Source organism: Astyanax mexicanus, chromosome 3 (assembly GCF_023375975.1).
Source record: "Astyanax mexicanus isolate ESR-SI-001 chromosome 3, AstMex3_surface, whole genome shotgun sequence".
NCBI lineage: Eukaryota > Metazoa > Chordata > Actinopteri > Characiformes > Acestrorhamphidae > Astyanax > Astyanax mexicanus.
This window is the reverse complement of record NC_064410.1, coordinates 19,183,512-19,208,048: the sequence shown is the minus strand read 5'-3', so window position 1 is coordinate 19,208,048 and position 24,537 is coordinate 19,183,512. Positions and strand designations below refer to the sequence as shown.

Sequence of the window (24,537 nt, the reverse complement as noted above, 5' to 3'; positions counted from 1 at the left end):
AGTCTGTGTGAAAAACAGGACCGGTCTAACGAACCCCAGAGCCATAAGATCATCACACAGGGTCCAAATGTGCGATGCTGCCGTCAACTTCTGAGCTTCTCTCTTAAGAGACTGTGACTGATCATCGCAGCTGGGTCCCCACTTTAACCTTCTGGCTGGTAGTCATGAAAAAAACAAACAAATAAATAGTCTCTTGATGTGTGAGGATTTATTGTGGAAGGCTGGGGAAGTAATCTGAGATGTTTGTAGGCAGTAGATAACTGTGCTGGGCTGTCTGTATGCCAGCTGTGCGCTGTTACATCATTCGCTGATGCATAAGAGAACTAACAAAAGGTCTACGGTTGATTCTAGATGAAGAATTTGCATCTGGAGTCTGTTGAAAAGAACTGTCAGAGCGGCAGGCTGCCATGGGAATGTAATTTTTAGTATAAATAAACCGGAGCCAAAACTGTAATAGAAAGAAAACTGAAGTAAATTCAGTAAAAAAAAAACTGTAGCACAGCTAAAGTTGGAAGAACAAGGGATAAAAACATGACAAACAGATGGCTTAGTATGGCTGCGGATTACCTGGTTTGATAGAATATATACAGTTTGGTGGCTGTAGGGCAATTGGGACAATGGGATTTGTTAGGGGCAAAAAAGTACAGTAGATTGATAGGATGTGCTTTTGAACCCTATTCATTCCTAAAGAACAATAACTTACAGCAAGGTTTATAAATATAAATATGGCATTTTTCATACTGTCTAAAAATATTATTTTAGTTTACAGTACTACCAGGGTGGAGACAAATACTGTACATGGTCCTGTGTTTACATAGCTTTTATAGAATCTAAAAACAAAATAATGATCAAATAAAAAGTATGACAAGTGTGACAAATAAAGCGAACACCATGCTCTCTTTTAAATTAATCATTAAATTAGTGTTAAACCATTAATCTGCTGCAAATTAGTTGCGAGAGTCTGGTTAATTATGGAGCGCTTTCACACCTTAAAGTCAGGACCACCCCAAGTTCACATCAAGCTTTGTGTCTTTGTTATATTGTATTCTGTCATTTGGCACTTTTGGCATTTTTGTTTCACACTGCAGTTTAGTAAATGGAATAAAAAACTTAACTACATTCTGTTGTCATCATCAGCTGCATGAACTGATGTCTATTCTTCATATTAATTAGTTTGTAGAATGTTAGTTATGAGTTCAGCATGTGAGTTATGAGTTGGCAGGTGTTGTGACGAATTCTAGCTCTCTGTCTGAATCTGACTCCCATCACGTGCATGTGCAACCCACAGTAAAATAAGTGTAAAAGATTATCATCAGATTTCTTTCATTTCTATTTATAAATAAGGGTAAATCTACTGGTAAAGTAAATGAATGAATTTCCAGTCTAAGTGTGTTTGTGTCTATACTGCTGCGAGACAAATCTCAATGCCAAGGGGAGTCGGATTTTAGCACAACACCAATTGTTTTTCCTCCAGTTTCTTTAAAGACTGCTTCAACTTTCACTTTAATTGTGATTGGTCCAAAATCCAAGCCCTAAAGAATAGTGCTTTGACACTGCAGAGGAACCGGACCATGGTTCAGTAGATCTGGACCCAGATCACCTCTTTTGTTTGGACCAAACTCTGGTCCTTTGGTCCGAATCATGGTCCGTGGCCCCTTTCACACCTGCCACTTTGTTTTTGACTTAGCTAGCTAAGCTAGCCAACACAGTACAGACCATGTTCCAGATAACTGAGACCCAAATCCCTCATTTTATAGGTAAAATCCTTATATATCAGGAGCACACAGTTGAGTAAACGGTTCTTTAAGTGTAGGGTGAATGATGTTTTTGGCAATGTTGAGGTACATCATAGCCCTGATTCCTAATTGATACAACCAATTATTAAGATAAGAATCAGTATTACTTAAATTCAACAGTATTATGTGAACAGTTTTACTGCTCAATGGAAACCACTTAAAACCTCAATAAGTAAAAGTCATTGTTCTACTTTGCAAGTTCTGTAAAGAAGTCTTGCAAACTTTATAGAAAAATAACAATACATTTTTAAAAATGAAGGTTCAGAAAAGACTGCTGTATATGTTTCCATTGTAGAACCATTTTAGTTAACTGAAGAAAAAGTATACAGAAGCTTTGAGGGCTTAGATCTTAAACAGGCTTCCATTAGGTCTGCCCTTGTGCACAACAAAATACATACATACATACAGGGGTTGGACAATGAAACTAAAACACCTGGTATTAGAGCACAATAATTTATTGTCTCGACGGACAGTTCTGGTGGAAACAGGAGAGTTGAGGTGCACATTGAATTCTGCCGTGATTTGGGCAGCCATGGTTTTATGTTTTTTTGGATACAATCTGGGTTAGCACCCAAACATCCCTTTCAGACAGCTTCCTCTTGCGTCCACAGTTAATCCTGTTGGATGTGGTTGGTTCTTCTTGGTGGTATGCTGACATTACCCTGGATACCGTGGCTCTTGATACATCACAAAGACTTGCTGTCTTGGTCACAGATGAGCCAGCAAGACGTGCACCAACAATTTGTCCTCTTTTGAACTCTGGTATGTCACCCATAATGTTGTGTGCATTGCAATATTTTGAGCAGAACTGTGCTCTAACCCTGCTAATTGAACCTTTACACTCTGCTCTTACTGGTGCAATGTGAAATTAATGAAGATTGACCACCAGGCTGCTCCAATTTAGCCATGAAACCTCCCACACTAAAATGACAGGTGTTTCAGTTTCATTGTCCAACCCCTGTACATACATATACATGGTGATTCTTTATTGAATACTGAATTCATACACCATTTTACAACATTACTTTACATTCTTTAAACCTTAAAATGTTCTTGAAACTCAAACATCTCTTTTTGAAGCTCCATGCTTCTTAAGGGACTTGAATCTGGGTCTGTGTCCTCAAAGAACCCTTTGTGTACCTTTTAAGTGTATAAGTCTGTATGAGAACAACAGATATGTAGAAAGAAGCTCTTCAAACGCCTCAGGTGAGAAATACAGTGTGTATGGCTGCCATAAACTGACAGGATGATCTCTGAAGTGAACAGCAGCATCATTGCTGCTTAGATCCTCAGTTTTTATGGATGCTTCCATGCCTGCCTGCTTGGTCCAGACTTTTTGACTTTTTAGTTTGGTCTGAAACCAAACTGCAGGTGTGAAACGTGCTGCTAACCATAGTTCGGACCAAAGGACCAAAAGTAGGTCCAACCATGAGAGGTGGTCTAGGTCTGGATTGAGTAAACCATGGTTTGTTTCATTTGCAATGTGAAATCACTTTTCTTGATGTTTCAGACTTTCAGACCAACTACAGGAAGCTGAGATCGACTATTACCAGAAAAAGCTAAGAACTGTTGTTGTGACAAATCTGACTCTCATGCAGCAGTATGGACATCTCTGCACTTAAAGGGAGTCAAATTCTGGCAGGAAATCACAAATTTGACACAACACCTGAAGAGGCAGAACTGAACACTGAACTAACAACATTCTACAAACCAATCAGAGTGAAGTATAGGGAGACAAAGCCCCATTCAGTGGATGATGATGGCAGGATGTGGGAAAGTTCTTTAAGCTGATCAGTAAACTGCAGTGTGAAACTGAAACTAACTGGAACAAAATGTTTACTATGTAACAGAAATTTGAACCTTGGTGATCGGGTTCAGACTGTCAGGTCCTGCTGAAGGCACTATCTTTCACCCCACCAACAGTTTCACGCCTCCATTATTAAAATAGCAATGGCACTTGTAAACATATCTATGGCAATGGCCATGGTGGTCTCAAAATAAGGTGAGTTCATGTACATTTCTGCTGTATTGTTATCTTGCCAAAGAAAAACACAGGTGCACTACTGTCTGAATACAACCTAGACAACAGTCAACTGTCAGATTCTCATTGCTATCTTGGCAGTGAATTGTCATTGTCGCAGCAGTGAACAAACTAGGGATCAACTGGCCAATAATTGGGCCAATTTTTGACTTTTTTTGGAGCAGGCATCATCTGATATATACGAGCGCAAGAGGCGCACGATATTTACACAATGCACAAAGGCAATGCTGTGGGGGTTCCATCACTCTGGCTGTTAGAGCCCCCCCCTGCGTCCATTCAATATCATATAGGCAGACATCAGTGAACTCATAGGTACAGGAGTACAAGCCTCAAAACTGTAGCTACATGCCTTCTCATCAGAGAAAATGGTAGAAATTATTTTCTCTTCTTCAGCTCTCACCTTTTTTAAAAAATCTGCTATCGACTATAAATGACTGAGTTGAGATCGGCTTTACATATCGGCCATCGGCCATGACTGCTGTCTAAATATCGGCATCAGCATCGGCCATCAAAAAACCCATATCCGTAGATCACTAGCACAAACCCATAGTGTAGGTCTGTTGGCAGCTATGCAAAAAACAAAACGGATGAGCGTGAACGAGCAGGTAAGTGTCCTCTGCTATAATATCCTGAAATAGCAATGAGCCAAAGTCAGAGCACACCTGACTCTTGAAGGGAATGTGAGGCAAGTGACACACTGATTGGTTTATTTCACGTTACACACAAAACACACCCATGATTAATTAATAGAATTAGCACATGACTTTTGCATCTTTGGAACTACGCAAGGCATACTTTTCCCATCATTACGATAGCAAAGGCACACTGATACTCCTTAAACCAAGCAGCTGCATGGTTGACGGCTTGCCTGTAGATTGCAAAAAAAATAGGACCTAAATGAGATTCACTGTAAAGTGCTTTTAATATCAGTAGGATAAAGAACTGAACCATCAGCTAAATAAACTTCCAAAGCAATTATTTACCAAAAATCCTGAAGTAACTGACTGGCCAAGTCAGGCATTGACTGTCTGCACTCCGTCTGACTGTGTACCTGCACCTTACATATTGTGTCCAGTCTCGTTGAACACAATCACCCTGTCTGAGTTGTTCTTTGTGCCGGGCTGAACCGCCCTCCTGTCTGGTTTGATGCTGGTGTGAGATCAACATCAGGTTTCCATGCTGCTGCCTGCCTTTCAGAGTGACATTACTGCCACTAAACCACCTGCATGTGTCATTCACCCTCCGGCTGAGACTGAACACCTCACCAGCGTGCTCCCCTCATCCACCTGCTATACCACCTTAACCCTTCATAGATGTACTACAACCACCATGACTAACTAATTATATGCAAAAACATGAGTAATTATACTTATAATATGTCACATATTCATATTAGTTTGACTGCTGTGTGTTGGCAAGAAGGTGGCAGTACGATAAAGTACCAGTCAAAAGTTTGGACTTTTTAAATTTAGTGGTTCCTCATTACTGTTAAAAGTTCTGCATTGTACATTCATACTAAAGACATCTAAACTATGAAGAAAATTATGAGGAATTATTAAGTAAACAAAAAACTATTAAACAAACCAGAATATGTTTTATTTTTATATTATTTTGAGGCATTTGAGTTTTTGCCCTGTGTTTAAGTGCATCATTTGTAAAGTTGTAAAGGGGTAGTTGTAAAGACCTGTCACAGTAATTGCAATATCGATGTATTTATTTACAATAAATTAACATAAAGTCAATAATTGTTAATAATCGTGATAACATCTATAGTGTTTATTTGTGTGTTTGTTTACATATTTAACAGTGAACAGTATTTTAGCCAGTCATACTTCAATATTTGTGACTCCATACACACAGAGTGGACTAAAGTAGATGAAGAAATTAGTATATAATTCCCAAACTTGTTGTTTTTAAAAAGTGTATAATTGCCTTTTATGCTATTCTGTTTTATTATGTCAGTGGCAATAAATAGTTACAAATTTAAAAAATATTTTGTATCACAATAATTTCTGGGACAATATATCATCCACAAACAAAATTTTATCATGACAGGCCTAGAGGTAGAGTTATATACCGTGAATAACTCTATTTAAGTAATGTTTTAATCCATATTATGACAAGAACTATTCAACTAAGAAAAGAAAAGTCATAATAAAAGAAATAAGTTCCGGTCAATCTGAAATTTTTTAAGAACTTCATGTATCTTTAAATACAGTCACAAAGAGCATAAAAAACATTATGATGAAACTGGCTCTCATCAGGACCAAAAGGAAGAGCAAGAGTTCCCTCTGTTACACTGGTTAAGTTAATCAGTTACCAGCCTCAGAAACCTCAAGTTGCATACAATGTTATCAGAAGCACCCAATCTGAAGACACTGTACAACACCAAACATTATTTTATATTTTTACAAATGACACTCATAAGTCTCTTCCTGCAGGCCTCTCAGAGGTGAATATGTGAAGCCTCTTCACTTTTAATGAAAAGTCAAACTCCTTAAATATCAACACACTGGTGATCCGAAATACCTTCTGCTTCTTAAGCTAACACATGAAATGTGTCAAAATGCAGCAGTGATAATCCAGCCAGAGTTCACAGTCCACAATCCCTCAGCCACCTATTAGACGCTGTGTGACAGTGTGAACAAGTGTGGGCATACAGGCAGAGCAGACTGCAAACCATTACAGATCCCCTAGAATAGAAAACTGTATTTACCTTGGCATAGCTGAATAAGGAAGCTGTTATTAAAACGCTCCAAAACTGAAGCAGAACTGTGGAACAGCTGCCAAGTAACAGGCATATATATACACAACTACTGTATATCTAAATGCTTAGCCGAGCCGAGGAGGCAGCGGAAGCTAGCAGGTGCTAGAAAGCATACAAGTGACAGACCTAATATTTAAACATGAATAAAAAGTAATAAATGAAACTTAAAATACAAAATGAATAGAAATATTGCATAGGTGATACAGAAATGCAAGCTATAGCCCTATCCGGACGCGATTCATTTCTCAGGGGGACGTCTGTGAAAAATATTTCACACTTCTACTCACTTCTACTCAGTGATAAAACTCCTGCATCCGGACTGCAATTAAAAAAAAACACGAGAACCAGTGAGTTTTTTTTTTTTTTGCTCTCTTGGTCATGTGACATCGCGTTCAGTAGCTCCTCCATTTCCACTCGCTGTTGTGTTTTTATGTAGATCTCCGTGTAAACGCGTGCCCAAAGTGTAATTACGATGTGTAGCAGTGGACAAATAGCTATTTTATTGAGCGCGAGGAGACGAAACTCAGAGATGTGCGTATGGACGGAACTAAAATTATAGGAGGACCACGGAGTTCAGCTGTAATTCAGCATTAAAACAGTAAGTAATTAAGCCTGTAATTTTCTCAGAGGGCATCTGAGAAAAACACATACATGGTCAGTCCAGGACGGGAATAAAATCACAGAGGACCACCCAAAAAGAGAAAATTACCCCAGGACCCCCTGAGAAACTAATCCCGTCCGGATAGGGCTTATGACACTTTTAACAGGGGTGGGTTTCTCTGAAGTTTGTAGCACTAAGTACCTCATAACTTTGTATTTAAAAATAATAGTTAAAATTGTTAAAGTTTTCCCAAAACTTCTGTAACTAACATATTACATAAAATCATTCTTTATTGTCTTTTTTAAGCTTATTTTGACCCATTTGTAGTTCACTAACTACTTCTTAAGTCAAAGTTCAGAAGCAGTTCTACCACAAAAAGTCATGTTTAAATATTTACAGCTGTGCCTTTATTAAACACTCCTAAAACAAACTAAAATTCTTCTTTCCATTACATTGTTTTAAGAGTTGTTAGTAATTTGCCAAGATTAATCATTATAAGGCCAGTTACAATAAACTGTGACTGAAGTCTACATTTATTGGTTAAGGCTATGTGTAATCTGTCCAGTTACTTGTAGTAGAGCTGGGCAATATATATCAAGATTTTAAGAATCATCAACATGTTTTCATAGAGATATATAATAGATATAAGATGAGACAATATCGTTTAAATCGATATGGACTATGTTGTGTTCCAATTAGCTCTGACAGTTCGCCTTTTCCCCTCCCTGGTTGTTGATACAATACATAGACGACTGTCAAGATATAGATATATACAGGGGTTGGACAATGAAACTGAACACCTTATCATGACCAAATAAGACAGCCTTGCATTAATTGCACATTGCACCAGTAAGAGCAGAGTGTGAAGGTTCAATTAGCAGGGTAAGAGCACAGTTTTGCTCAAAATATTGCAATGCACATAGCATTATGGGTGACAAACCAGAGTTCAAATAAGGACAAATTGTTGGTGCACGTCTTGCTGGAGCATCTGTGACCAAGACAGCAAGTCTTTGTGATGTATCAAGAGCCACGATATTCAGGGTAATGTCAGCATACCACCAAGAAAGACCAACCACATCCAACAGGATTAACTGTGGACGCTGTAAGAGGAAGCTGTCTGAAAGGGATCTTCGGGTGCTAACCCGGACTGTATCCGAAAAACATAAAACCACGGCTGCTCAAATCACGACAGAATTCAATGTGCAACTCAACTCTCCTGTTTCCACCAGAACAATAAATTATTGTGGTCTAAAACCAGGTCTTTCAGTTTCATTTTCCAACCCCTGTTGGAAATATATATCACCTTTCAGCTAAGAAATATTAAGATATTAGTTTTGATCCATATCTCCCAGCCCTAACTTATAGCCTACTGAAGCGTGCAAGTTTATATTAAAAGACTGTGGTCTCTATATAGTTGTCTCAGTATAGATGTAATAATACTAAAATTAAATCTGACTCTCTGCACTTTAACCTCTTTCTCATCGACTTTTCAAATCAGGCATTCTCTCCCTCGCTTTCCTCCCCTCTCACGCATCCTGAGCTCCCACAGCAGCAGCTGGAGCACAGCCAGTTCCATCAGGAGATGAGTGCTTGTATGTATGTGTGTGTCGTGTGTGTGTGTGTGTGTGTGTGTGTTCTCAGAGGAGTTTTATCCCAGCTCGGCATATCTGTCAAAGTAGCTGCCAAAAACACGGGTGTCAGAATAAGAAAGTGTTACTACAGCCCAGGCCACTTACACCCGGCCGCTTTTTTAATACGATCGTCCGCACCTATTTGTGTCATAATGGTGCACAAGTGAAACCGCACGCATTTTAACAAAGTGTCACTTCTATATAATTAGAGTCAGTCGCCTGGCTGCTGTCATCGCCTGTTGAGAAAAGCCGGACGGAGATGTTGCTTTGGCCAGAACAGCGGCGGCGGTGCCATCTGCCGACTAAGGTTTTTCAGATGCTCACTTCCACTGCTCTGCTGAAGGAGAAGCGTTATCGTGCGACAGATGAAACAGCAGTGGGTGGAGAAGTGATGATACTCCCCACAAAACAAACAATACATCATGAAAACACATAAAACACAAGAAGGTCTGTCACTTATTAATTAATATATATGACTATGACTGTACTACTAATTTTGTAAACTAAAAAAAATGGGAAAACCCTAATACATTTTATTTGGAAAACCAAATACATTTTAAACTGAAGTACATTTGCAACTGCAACACTTAAACAGATGGATAGGGCTAAATAGTAAGGGTCAGGGGTGAAATAGGACAAAATTCTAAACCCAAAAAAGTAAAAACACCAGGTTCAAGGTTCAACAATCAAAAAAGACTGGTACTAAATGCTACTATATCAATGAAACACTGACAGCTTTATTTTCCCAAAAGTATTACTGCGCCATTTAACTAGGCAAGGGACCAACTGAAGTATTAAAAAGGTACCGTATTTTTCACAATATAAGGTGCACCAGATTGTAAGGCGCACTGTCAATAAACGTCTATTTTCTGATCTATTTTCATACACAGGGTAAACCAGATTATAAGGACCATTTTATGCAACACTAGTAAGGAACAGGGGTGTAGCCATGTTTTCCTTCTAATTCAACAGGTCTTGCTGCTGGGTGGCGAGACAAGTAAAGCTAAGCTCAGTTAGGTAAACAAAACTGTAATTCTTAAAAAAAAAAACATTTTATACATGAGTCAGACAAGTCAAATGAGCGCTGGATATTAATCTACACAGATTTCTCTCCTGAAAACTGTTTACTTGGGTGAGTAAAGAGCTTCTATTTATTTACAGTAAGCTTAGATTTCCAGATTTCCACTAAGGCTGGAGCACTAGCAGTAGCAGCTAACCACAAGCAGTTAGCTGCTAATGCCTCCAACAGAGCTACAATGAGGAACCCTGAGTGTTCTTGTAAACCAGGGCGATATTAGCAAGTGGTTTGTCCCAAGTAGCTAGGTTTAATACCTTAAACACACATACTAAAGTCTGATAATGCTCACCTCTGAACATTGAAAGAGCTAACTAGCACTTAGTGCGGTTACTGGGTAATGTTAATATTGCTCCAGCAGTGCTAGCCGGGGTTAGGAGCAGGCTACAAACCGATAATACTTAACTCTGGACAGCCAAAAAGCTAGTGCTTAGCAGCTAATGCTAATACTGGTGGAGAACTAAACTGAAACTCCTGTATTATGCTGTACTTCAGCGGAGAGGCTTTACTGCTCCGTACAACCTGACTGGTAAAATTTATACATAAGGCGCACTGGATTATAAAGCACACTGACGATTTTAGGGAAAATTATAGGGTTTTAAGTGCGCCTTATAATGTAAAAAAAATGGTAAATATCTTTTCCTGTTAGCCGTTAGCTTTTTAGTGATTAGCCCATGAGCGGCTGCCTGTTAGCTAACATTATGTAGCAAACTAACTAATACTTCACTTCCGGAAATGAGTCTTTATCATCAGTACTCAAGGTTAGTTACTAAGCTGCACTAAGCTGTCTGATACTCTGTGTATCTGTACAAGAGGCTAGCTTAGCAAGTGAGCTTCAGCACCAACACCGTGAGAAAACCATTCTGCTAATTTATATGTTCTGTTCATCCTGTGGCTCAAACATTCGTATCTTCTAAACGTCTATAAGTGGAGTTTCAGTGAGACATATTTGAGTGTGTACTGTGGGAAACAGAAAGTTAGCTGTCATCCTAGGTTAGCTAAGTGAAGTCCTCTCCCCTGTTTAATGGTCAGACTGATGGTTAAACTTCATTTAAGTCACTATGTGACTTAATCAGACGTGTGTGTAGTGTTCACTTAGTTTGTACACAAACTAATCTTTGTATTTAAGAATTTTCAGTAAAAAAAAAAAAGAATTTGATGGTATTGAAGCCACGTAAACACAGGACTTGTGCAGCTTATGCAAATCACTGCAGTAATACTGTATACCGGTATGTTTTGACACGGTATGGTGGAATGAAAAAAGTGAAGAACACTCAACCCTATATTTCATAAAACTGATTACAGGTTAACTACTAGGTTTGTTAGTATTAAACAAGTTTGTTGTTTCCATACAACTATGTTAAACTGTCTTATGCTACTAATTATGATAAAATAACAGTTTCATTTCAGCACCTGCCTATCTCTTCTACATTTCCTCCTGTGTTTATACTGGCCATGGAGGAACTGGGTGTTACTGCTGTGTCACCCGCTGGTCCGCTTTCTCTCTCCCCACAGACCCCATAGCAATCAGCTCAGCCCCTCTCTAAGTAAATGGACTGCCACTGCTCGGCGACCCTGAGACAACCCCGCACGCGATAAGAGGAAATCATTTTTTGATAAAAAGCATTTTTCAGTGATGCACAGCAGTCACACACAAAGGAAATGCCAGCTCAGTGACTCATCCAACCACGGAGAGAGAGAGAGAGAGAGAGAGAGAGAGAGAGAGAGAGAGAGAGAGAGAGAAGAAAAGACAGAGGGAAGGTGAGTAAGAGAGAGAGAGAAACATAACAAAAAAATGAGGAGGTAGAAGGAAGTAGATAAGAGAATGATATTGGTATCAGCCAATAAGCCAATAATTGCCTTGATATGGCCAATATCTTAAACTGATCCTTTCTGAGGTATTTACTGTAAGCTGGGAAAGGAACAAGTGACATGAATTGTGCTACTACAATTGACCAGCACTGGCCTTGATATTTTTAAATTAAATGATTTAAGCTCATTTTTAATTAAGTTTTGTTAGTGTTTAAGTTATAACATTATACCAGAGTGTTTATTATTTCTGTAAATATGGATATCGTCATTGGCATTGGCACCGGCATATGCCATATCACATATACAGCTCTGGAAGAAAAATAAGAGAGCACTTAAAAATGATGAGTTTCTTTGATTTTACCAAATTGTAAACCTCTGGAATATACCGTATTTTTCGGACTATAAGGCGCACCGCATTATAAGACGCACTATCAAAGAACGCCTATTTTCTGCTATTTTTCCATACATAGGGCGCATCGCATTATAAGGCGCGTTAAGTGACACTAGAAAGGGTGCCTATATCAAAGTGAACAGGGGTGGCGCCATGTTTCCCTTCCCCCACCGGGGGTGGTCGCTTGCCGGTGGAGCGTCTCAGTATACAAATCTAACGTTAGCTCTTTCAAAGTCAAACGAGTGCTGGATATTAATCTACACAGATTCCTCTCCTGAAAACTGTTTATTTGGGTGAGTAACGTGCTTCAGTTTATTTACAGTAAGCTTAGATTTCCAGATGTCCACTAAGGCTTGCTGCACCAGTGTTAGCATAGCTATCCGCTAGCACGCTAGCTAGTCACCTAAACTAGTAAAGTTAACCCAAACTTAAACGACAGCGTTACACTGAGTAATCCTGCGTGTTCTGGTAAGACAGTGAGATATTAGCTAGCGATTCGTCCCCCGTAGCTTGTTTTAACACGGTAAACAAGCAGATTACAGGCTGATAAAACTCACCTCTGAGAGAGTTAGCGCTTAGCATCTAGCTAATGCTAGCAAGGCAAAGCAGCACAGACTTACAGGCCGATAACTCACCTCTGAACGGTGAACGCTTAGCGATTAGCATCTAACTCTAATAATACTGCTCCAGCAGTATTAAAAGTGCTAAATTTAGAAAATACTGATCTCTGAACAGTGAAAAAGCTAGCTAGCTAAGCGGTTAGCATCTAGCTAATGCTATTGCTGCTCTGCACGGAGTGTGTGTTTACTGCTCCTTACACCTGACGGGTAAAATTTAGATAATACTGATCTCTGAACAGTGAATAAGCTAGCTAATGCTATTTGCTGTTCCAGCCTCGGAGCTGCACGGCTCTGGACTCTGTATAGCACTGAAACTCTGTATAACGCTGCACGGAGTGTGTGTTTACTGCTCCTTACAACCTGACGAGTAAAATTTAGATAATACTGATCTCAGTGAATAAGCTAGCTAGCTTAGCGGTTAGCATCTAGCTAATGCTATTGCTGCTCAGCCTCGGAGCTGCACGGCTCTGGACTCTGTATAGCACTGAAACTCTCTATAACGCTGCACGGAGTGTGTGTTTACTGCTCCTTACAACCTGACGAGTAAAATCCATACAAAAGGCGCACCGTATTATAAGACGCACTGTCAATTTTTGTGAAAATTAAAAGTTTTTAAGTGCGCCTTATAGTCCGAAAAATACGGTAATCAAGAGGAAGATGAATGATCACAAGCCATCAAACCAAGCTGAACTGCTTGAATTTTTGCACCAGGAGTGGTATAAAGTTACCCAAAAGCAGTGTGTAAAACTGGTGGAGGAGAACATGCCAAGATGCACAAAAACTGTGATTAAAAAACAGGGTTATTCCACCAAATATTGATTTCTGAATTCATAAAACCTTATAAATATAAACTTGTTTTGTCTTTGCATTATTTGAGGTCTGAAAGCTCTGCATCTTTTTTGTTATTTCAGCCATTTCTAATTTTCTGCAAATAAATGCTCTAAATTACAATATTTTTATTTAGAATTTGGGAGCAATGTTGTCCGTAGTTCATAAATTAAAACAAAGTTGTTCATTTCAATCAAATATAAACCTATAAATAGCAACATCAGAGAAACTGATTCAGAAACTGAAGTGATCTCTTAATTTTTTCTAGAGCTGTATATATGTGTAACATCAGATATCAAGCCAGAATGTCTACATTGGTGCATCTCTACAAATAAAATGGGAAAAAAGTGACAAAAACAAGACATAAAGGAGGAAAATGCTTATAAAAGACAGGAGTCAGGAAGGAAGATAGAAAAAGAGATAAAGCACAAAACCTAAAGAGAGAGAGAGAGAGGTAGACAGAGAGAATGGAAATGAGCAAGAGGGTAAAAGAAAAACAGGACAGAAAAGAGGAGATGAGGAAGAGAAAGAAGAAAGAGAAAAAAGAGGAGAGAGCCACTGGATAAAAAGCAGCAACAAGAGGGAGCGAGAAGACAGAAAGAATTATAGGTAGGATAAGAGAGAGCATCAGTATAAGATGAAAGAGAGTGAGAAGATGGACGATAAAGAGGAATAAGAAGATAAAAAGATCAAAGAAGAGTGAGCTCTCTGAATTTAAAGAGAAAGAAATAGAAGAGTCAGAAAGAGAAGCTGAACGAAAGGAGAGAGAGAGAGAGAGAGAGAGAGAAAGAGAGAGAGAGAGAGAGAAAGAGAGAGACAAGGAAAAAGCAAAGTGTGGAAGAGAGAGACAGAACATGTTAAACAGTGGAAAGAAAAATGAGAATGAAAAAGGGAATTAGATTTGGAGAGCGAGAGAGGTAATGAAAGAAGCAGAGACAGAGAAATGGAGAAAAAATACACAGAGAAGAAAGAGAAAGGAAGCAAAAGAAGCATAGCTATAGAAATAGGGAGATAAGAGACAGATAAGTAGGAGAAAGGGGAGAGATAGAAAGCAAAAAAGCTAAAAGAGATAAATAGAAAGAAAAATAAGAAGACAGAGAATATGTGATGAAAGAGATAGCAATAAAATTGATAGAACCAGAGAGAGAAATTAAAAGAAAGAGAGAGAAGGAGAAGAAAGGGGAGAGATAGAAAGCAAAAAAGATAAAAGAGATAAATAGAAAGAAAAATAAGAAGACAGGGAATATGTGATGAGAGAGGTAGCAATAAAGTTGATAGAACCAGAGAAAAAATGGACAGAAAGAGAGAGAAGGAGAAGAAATAGAACATGAGAAAGAGCTTGCAATAAAATAATAGAAGTATAAATAAATAAATAAAGGAGTTAAGAGAGAAAAGGACAAGGAAAGAGAAAAGAAAAAGGGAAATGTTGAACAAAGGAAAGAAACTTGTATGAAAACAAGAGTGAGAGATTAGGAGGAGGAAACAAATCAAAGGAAAAAGAAGGGAAGAAAGAACAGAGATCAGAGAAAAGAGAAGATACGAAGGATAAGAAGGCTGAGAGAGAAAACAAAAGAGAAAGACAGGCTGAAAAGCACAGCAGATGCGGTCTCTGATGATTAACTGAGACAGACCGTTGCTCTACACAGCGTTTCCCATAAACATATACGACACTGTTAGCCTGACAGGCCCTGTCACAGCCCTAATGTCTCCCGATCCTGCAGCGGGCACGCATTCAACTCCTTAATGCTCAGCCTAATGCGGAAACCATGCCAAATAAATGTGCTGCTCCTCTCGCTAGTGTGAGATCTCCGAGCATGACGGTGATACTGAGAGCCTGGCCTCGGTGCTGCCCTGTCCAAAACACACAGGAACAATTTAAAGCCATTTCTTCCCATTCGCACCATCAAAGAGTAAGAGCCCATTGTGTGATTTCACTAATGTAAATGTCAGAGGGGAAAGAGAGAGAGAGGGAGGGAGAGAGAGAGGGGACAGGAGTTGTAATGGAACGAGTGAATATGTTTCAGAGCAGAAAGGTTGTAAGGCCAGTAGTCGGCTGCTCTGTTCATGACTTTTCCACATTAGCTCTATACAGGCCTTCAGCTACTGTTAGATAATCATCTAAATGTGACTATTTAAACTTCATTGGCTTTCAGAACCTTATACTCACATCAACATGTGCTAAATCTGACTGAAATACACTAGTGAGACTTATCATTCAAAACACCAGCTTAATATTGTAAAGGTTCATGCCAACAGACCTCTAAAATCATTAGCGGCAGATGCTTTAAGTTCTGTAGGTTGTGAATCAAAGCTTCCAAAGATCACATCAATAAACCTTGGATGCACGCGACTTATGGTGGGGGCTTACAACTGCATACCACCCAAAAAGCAGTGTGTCAAAAGAACAATCAGTAGTGAATGCGAGTGAGTTTGTGAAATGGCTACAGGAGTCTAATTTCTGACTCTGGTTGCCAGATTGGCACACAGTGGCAAGCAATGACGAGTCGCCCTCTATAGCTTACTCTTTAGCTAATCGCTTTAATAGCTAAATATATATATATTTAAATGTCCAAAATGCCCATCTCTACTGCTTTTACATGTGTTGGTAGATTATGCAGCTATGGTAAGCAACCTTACTGAAGTTTAGGGATTACCTGTTAAGCATAAAAAAACAGTCAGCTCACATGTTTCCACAACTGAAGCAAACTGTCTGCATGCTTTTATCTATACCTGGCAACACAGAGTGTGGAAATGGGACTGGGGTAAGGCAGTGGACAAATTCAGAATAAAAAACTTATACAGATTTCCGTGATGTACTGCTTAGTTAAAAAAGTCCTGGCTGATGCTCTGCTGTGTCAAGAGCTGCCAGAACTTAATATTATATGAAACATTCTGATCATGTTGTGAGTTACTACAGAAAAATATAATCTTTAGTATTCAAGAAGGCGTGTCGACTTCTCTGGACTCAGAAGCATCTGGGATGAACCAGCACAGAGTGGAAACCTGTACAGTGGTTAAATGGATCAGTATTTCTGATTTATTTTTGAAGAAACGAATGCCTTGTGTTTGAAAAGGACCATCCAGAAAAGATCCACAATATATTATATGCCTATTTTTTTAAAAGATAATTACCAGTATTAAGATCAATAACTAAATATTATTATTGGTCTAACCTGTAATGTTAATGACAAATCACAGTACGATTTATTGTGTAAGATTTATAGGTTTTAGTTTCTGCTAGTTTTTGTAATTGTTTAAATCCATAAATGATTTGCAAGATTCGTCAAGCTTAATTAAATAACTAAAAAAATTAAAGATTGAAGGTTAAATTGGCGAACTGCACTGTTAACGCTTCAATGCTTTAACACTTTTGCTTTTTGCACTTTCAGCTTGTGGCAAGCAAAATATAATATATGTCCAAATGTGTGTAGACCACCCTTCTAAAGAAAGCATTCAGCTGTTTTAAGTTGCACCCATTGCTGACACACACATACAGCTTGTCTAGTCCCGATAGAATTAAAGAATTATTACCAATAAAATTGGACCCTCTGTGTTCCTGGAATGACGGTGCTCAATCCAATACCTTTGAGATGTGATGGGGACTGCTTTAACTTTTGTGGCTGTACACAATCAAATCCTCACATTTGTGCTTTATTTAGCAAATTTTAGGAGACGTATAAACAAATAAATGCTTTTTATATTATCCTAATATACCACTATAATAGTGCCATAAAATTATCAAAAAGCCCAGTAAAAATCGTTCTTGTGATTATCTGTGTGATAATTAATGACCAGGCGAAAACTTCAAGTTCATCACAGGCTTCCATAGCAACAGACTGGTTGTTCTATTTTCTGTATGATAATAGCACAGCTAAGCTCTTCTTAGGGCACAGTGTTCGAGCTGTCCTTGAACACATATCCACAACGCCTCCACACACTGAGCCACCTTAGCGAGGGGCATCGACTCTGGCCTTTCTCGCCCCCAATCACCACCACATACACCCACACACACACACTGACAGTGCAGCCTGGTGCGAGGTCGGCCTCGGGGTTAAATTACCCTCACCCGCACTCACCCACACTCAGCAATTCCCCAGCTGATACGGTTGTATATGAGCATGTGTGTATGCCTGTGTGTTACAAACAAACTATTGAGCTGGTACCCTGTTGTACTGTACCTATAATGCAAGATGCACTGCTGTAGGTGTAACTGTAATGTAAATATATATTTAAATCAACATTAAACACATTAAGGGTTGAGAAAAATGTGTATTTTTGTGGGTAGTTTCTTTCAAATGGTCTGAGCTAGTCTTTGATTGTCAGTGAACTAGTAAACTAGACAAAACATACCTAAAAACATACTCTGTGCTTGTCAAGTGGTCACTATACTGGAAAAACTGCTATACCCGCATGGTCAAGCTCGGTCATGCTGGTAGACCAGCCTAGTCAAGCTTCGGGTCTTGCTGGTAGAACAAATGGGTGATACAGTGATCAACTATTGGCCACTAAATCCAATCAAGTAAACAAGTAGACAAGCCTGTCATACAGACTTTTTTTTACAACATATCTCATGAAATCAATTAGTTTTATACTTAGCAGTCTATTAAAAATAGGCTGATATGGAAATGTTATGTAAATTGTATTAATTCAGTGCATTTGAACATGTTTGTATTCCAATACCAATGACTAAATATTCTTATTAATAAAACTTTTAAGTAGTGATGAACCAATGGAATTTCAGGCTTAATGCCAATATCCAATATCACATATGCACATATCTGCTGATAGCAATACCGATATACACACTTAGAACTTACAGAGAAACTAGACACTGCGGTATAACTTTATAACTTCGTAAAATAAGATTAAAAATAGCTTAAATCTATTCATTTTAGTAGCATTGGCCAACTGCAGTAGCGCAGCCAGTGCTGTATGGTCTTTTTTTCAGTGTACAATAAATACATTAGCAAGTTTCCGTTTATAATGTTGGACATATCAGCCGATAGTTCTTAAAAAAAAGCTATTATTGGCTGATACATATATAATTTCGATATTATCGTGCATCCCTTCTTTTTAGCCCTTTTTTCAATTTAAAAGAGCGTAAATTATTTATTACGCTAACAGCATTATTTCCACAGCATGAAAATAGTTATAAAACCATTCATCACAACCATTTATTGGACAATATATTGTCCCACTCAAACATACACTAATTTGTTTCCCCACCTAAGCTGACAAGGTATGTGTTAAAATTTTATTCCAAACATTTGCAAGGACTCATCTGATAATGAACACATTTTTTGTTAAGTTTTTTTAAGTTTTTATGTTCCTATCCTTACTGAAAAATTCAGCTCAAGTTTCTTAGTGGTACCTGGCATTAGATGGGCTAAGCTGGTCTTAGGTGGACAAGCACAAACATACACTATACTGGTAAGCAAGCTAGTTAGCAAGCTCTTACACAACATAGTGTTTGATGAATTTGGTTATGCTTTGTCATGCTGCTTGACCAGACTGGTCATGTTGGTCGACCAGCATGGTTTTGCTGGTCAGGTGGATCAACCAGCTTGGACATGCTGGTCAACCGGCATTATCAAACCATCAAACTCAAACAAAAACTGTCTAAAAACTACTATACTGGTCTAAAATTAAACTGGTCAACCAGCTTGACCAGCATGAGCAGGCCAGGCTGTTTTTGTTCACCTTTCCACAGTACATTTTCCATCAGTTTTTCCACCTTTTCTATCTAGCATTTCCTTACTTGCACAGCTTTGGAAAAGCAGGAAATATCAAATTCATGCTTAACATGCATTAAACTACTGAACAACTCAAATGCAGGTGGGTTGAATTGCAATGAAGGCTTTAATCAGACACGAGAAACCGCAGTATCCCGTTTCTATGAACACTTTTATAATCGGGTAACTGCTGAAATCAGATAAAGATTAGCGTGCATGTATAGGCACTCATTCCATTAACAATAGGCCAGCACATCATCCACAAGCGTGAAGAAACTGACACACAAGCCTCCATCTAAGAGATATCATCTAACACTCATTACTTTTATCCACTCTCCAAGATTCCCCCCATTAACTCTATAGAGAGTAAACATAAAAGCACCGTCTCAGGCTGGCTCTGGCTGTATGGCCTAATTGGGTCTAAGCAATTGCAAAAAGCATCCAGTTCACAATTAAACCCAGACAATTCTCTCTTCCCTTGCCAGAGGCGTGTTTTGTCTTGTCCTCCAAGGAAATATTGCTTCTCGCTAAAGCTCGGTGAAGTCTGAAAGTCACCAACGGCGCCCGGCTGATTTGATGAACACTGCCTTCCAGTGTTTATGTGGAGAGATACAGGAGGCTGGAAAGAACAGAAGGGCCTCTGTCGAAAAAAAACACCTCACGTCTCAGCACCCAGCCGTAACCGAGACACCTTCCCATTACAAAACCGATGTGAATGAAGGCAGAGGAGATTCATTTAGACGTGAAATAACTTCCTGCTGGAAAAAAAAAGGCGGGAATACATTTTCTGAGTTAGCCGCGCAGCTAATGCTTCAAGGTGAGCACTTGTGTAGAATCAGCTGTAATGAAACAATGCACACATGCTGGGGCATAGACACAAACACAAACAAAACACTTTCCTTTGAAATTATCAGCAAAACAAAAGTGTGGGGGTATGATTTTACAGCCTTTCTGAGAAATGTAGCAAAAGTTCAGCTGGTTTTTCGTGGTCTATGCAGGTCTTTGATGGTTATGGTAGTAGAAAAGCTGGTCATCAAGACAAAACCATACTCTATGTTGGTATAAACCAGCTGTTTAGATATGAAAAATTTGATTTTAGTTATTCTCAGCCATGCTAGTCAACCTGTTTGATTTGGCTGGTCCTGTTTTTCAAACAGCTTGGTCTAGTTGGTCACGAAAGCTGCCGGCCCGGACAACATCCCCGGACAGGTGCTAAAAGACTGCGCAGACCAGCTCTCGGACGTCCTGGCCGACATTTTCAACGCGTCCCTCATCCAGGCAGCTGTCCCCACTTGCCTGAAGACCGCCACCATCATCCCAGTCCCCAAGAGCTCCACAGTGACAGGTCTGACTACCGGCCAGTAGCCCTCACTCCGATAGTCACAAAGTGCTTTGAAAGACTGGTTCAGACCCACATCAAAGCCACCATCAACATCACTGTGGATCCACACCAGTATGCATACAGGAAGAACCGATCCACAGAGGATGCCATTTCCTCCGTGGTCCACACTGCCCTCACCCACCTGGAGCAGAAGGATTCCTACGTTCGGATGCTCTTTGTGGACTTCACATCTGCTTTCAACACCATGATTCCTCAGACACTGATAACCAAACTCTCCTCACTTGGACTGAGCTCTTCCCTGTGCAACTGGGTCCTAGACTTCCTGACCAACAGGCCGCAGTCTGTGAGGATTCACAACATCTCCTCCCCCTCCATAATCCTCAGCACTGGCTCCCCAAAGGGCTGTGTGCTGAGCCCCCTCCTGTTCACACTGCTCACATATGACTGCTCACCTCTCCATCCAGGCTGTCATATTGTGAAGTTTGCGGACGACACGGCAGTGGTTGGATGCATCACAAACAGAGATGAGTCCAGCTACAGGCAGGAGGTGGAACACCTGGAGGATTGGTGCAGAGAAAACAACCTCTGCATCAATGTAAAAAAGACAAAGGAGATGATTGTGGACTTCAGAAGGGGCAAGCATGCCCACCTCCCCCTGCACATTGGAGGATCTGCGGTGGAAGTGGTTGACAGCTACAGGTACTTGGGTGTGCACCTGACCAGCAACCTCACCTGGAGCAACAACACTTCCACTCTGGTCAGGAAGGCACATCAGCGGCTCTACTTCCTCAGGAGGCTGAGACGAGCTGGACTCGGGAGCATAGTCCTCACCTCCTTCTACAGATGTGTGGTGGAGAGCGTTGTGTGCTCCAGCATCAATGTGTGGCATGGAAGCTGCTCTGCTGCAGACAGGAAAGCACTGCAGAGGGTGGTGAAGGCTGCACAGAGGATTGTTGGAGTTAGCTTCCCCAGCACCACAGACATTTACACCTCCAGATGCAGGAAAAGGGCCACCTGCATCAGGAAGGATCCCACCCACCCAGCACACGCACTTTTTGTCCCACTCCCCTCAGGCCAGAGGCTGCGGAGCATTAAGTGCAAAACAACAAGACTCAGAAACAGATTCATTCCGGAAGCTGTAAGACTCTTAAACTCCACTTAACAACACACTGCACTGACACCAAGGACAACTTACTGTTTACTGTTTACAAACATGGTCACTTTACTTGCACTGAGACACTTTATCTCCACTGCTCTAATTCACATTATCATGCTGCTATAGCACACTTGCACTCTGGACTTCATGTTGCTGAACCTTCTACTCTCTATTTATTTTTTTTATTCTTTGGGATATTTATCTATTTTGTATATTCTATTTCTTTTACTGTATTCTTTTTTTATCTATATATCTATTAATAACAGCTCTTTGGGTGTAAAACTGGATCGTGAGATCACAATTTCGTTCCACCTCATGTACCACATGTGATGCGAATGACAATAAAATCTCCTTGAATCCTTGAATCATGCTAATCAACCCCTTTTTGGTCAGTCTTGCTGGTTGACAAGGTTGGTCATGCTGGTTAAAGAGTGGGCAGGTAAACAATGGTTGAAGACCAGCTTAACAATCAAAACTCAACCAAAAACATACCCTATTCATGTCAATATCTACACTGGTCAACCAACTTTAGCTTAAACTGGCCATGCTGTCTTCTTGAGCAGAGAAAGAAGCCGTTTTATGTACATGTATTTAATGTACAGACATTGCGAGCTGTCTTATAGGCTCCACAGGCTCCGTTCATTAGGCTAACCAGAAGAAATGTAACTCTACGTGAGTTATAGCCTAATCAAATCCATTTAGATCAAATCATCAATCTGCACATAACATCAAACATGTGTCAGTAACACTATTTAAAGCTGTTATTGATGCTCAGAGTGATTACAGTAATTAGTGCTTAAGTGATTAAAGATCAGTGCATGTTTCCTTATTATGAGTCTAAAAGGGGCAAATAGCTATAGCTGCTGTTGCCAAGGAGGGGATTTTTAAATAACAAGTTAGAAATGACTCTTTGCAACTCATAAACGGTCCACACACTCACACACAAACATACAAACACCTACCTCACCATACATATAGACAAACAATGCCTAAATTGCCATACCTCACTGTTTAATAGTTACATGATAATTATGGTTCCCTTTTTCTTTTTAATTCGACTTTTATTTTTCAGTATTTGTATGTATAGTATAGAATAGTATGTATATAAAGCTTATGTGCAAAGATTTTTAATATTTTACATTTTAATTTGCCTTTATTTTACTATTTTACTATTTTTGTAATGATTTGGCAACACTGTTGTCTTTACAGTAATGCCAATGAAGCAACTGTGAATCTTGAATAGGAGTGAGCAGTTAGAAAAACTGATCACTAGCAGTCTCCAGGCTGTGTGTGTGTGTGTTAGATGACACACGGACTGCAAACTTAGCAGCTGCTCAGAGGATCACGTTTGCAGCTTCAGAAATAGTCTAACTAGAAAGAGAAAGCTCTGTAGCTCTCCAGTACAGAGGAACCGACAGAGAAACCTGGCACTGGACTAGTAACAGTCTAGGGTCTAGATCCACATGGATTGTTTGGGTTGTTTATAAGTTATGAGCAGCCTTTAGCTCTGAAATTTGGTTGAAATAATGTCAGTTATCAATTTTAATGTTGAAAAAATGTTAACAGTGTTAAATGCTTGTAAATTAACATACTTATTAACCAGTGTTTAAAAAATAATGTTAGAAATGGTATAATGACCATTTGAATGTTACTTTGAAATACAATATGATAAAATATGAAGTTTCATTTATGTTTTTATTAGCATTATAAATTTGTATATTAATAAAGGATTTATAAATGGTTATATATTCTAAATGTAATTGTTAAAAAAAAAAAGATGTATGATTCTTTAGTACCAGTACCAGTACCAGTCAAAAGCTTGGACACCTCGACTCATTCAATGTTTTTCTTTCTAAATTTCGTTATTTTGTTTATTTTTTTACATTGTAGATTGATATTAAAGATATGATTACATTACTTAAATAAACATAATAAACAGCATGAAGGAAAATCAGCAACAATTAAGAAAACTATTCCTCATGAAGACACTGAGATTAAAATACCAAGAGAATGCAGAGCAGATCTGTTCTTAAATCTGAATGTGGCTACACATTAAGCCCAATATAAAACATATTCTGGTTTGTTTATCACATGTGCAGTTCAATATGTGTTCCTGTATTGCTTTATTAATCTTAGTCTTCAATATTACATTTAAAACAATGTAAAAAAAAAAAACATTAAAGGAATCCAAACTTTTACTGGTACTGTTACGTTTTTTTATTATTATAACCCCCCAAAAACGTATTTTAAAAAAAATACATATCTATAATTAAGAATTTAGCCAACAATGTAGAATAAATGAAATGGGAACATACGCTATAGCTCATTAAACGTCACAATATGAACGTTGATTCATGTTTGAAAGTCGGAACAGACGTTAATATGACGTTAATTTGAAAGTGAATATCTGAATATATCCTCGTCACTGTCGCTGTTATCGTCACATCTGTCCCTCGAGACTTATGAGTGTCTCTGCGCGTATCAGAACCCAGTAAACACTAAGCCACGCCGCGCTGCTCGCGCACTAACAGAGGACACATATCCATGACTGAGCAAAATCTGCAGCGCGAGACAGCGGAGCGGTGCACTGTGGTGGTCCCGACATCATCATCATCACCACCACCACCACCGCTGAACAACAGCTGCAGGTGCGCAGCAGCACGTGCACAGTACGCGCAGCTTCTGGGGGTCTCGCCTTTTCCCGCAAACGCTTCTAAAAACTTGCGCACAAAGTTTTGCTACTGT

The 24,537-nt window shown here is 39.2% G+C and overlaps 1 protein-coding gene across 5 annotated transcripts in view; it reads right to left on the bottom strand.

The window, feature by feature from the left end:
• The window catches only part of ptprua (protein tyrosine phosphatase receptor type Ua), a 558,925-nt gene that overhangs the window by 533,954 nt on the left and 434 nt on the right, over positions 1–24,537 (bottom strand). The window lies entirely within an intron of this gene.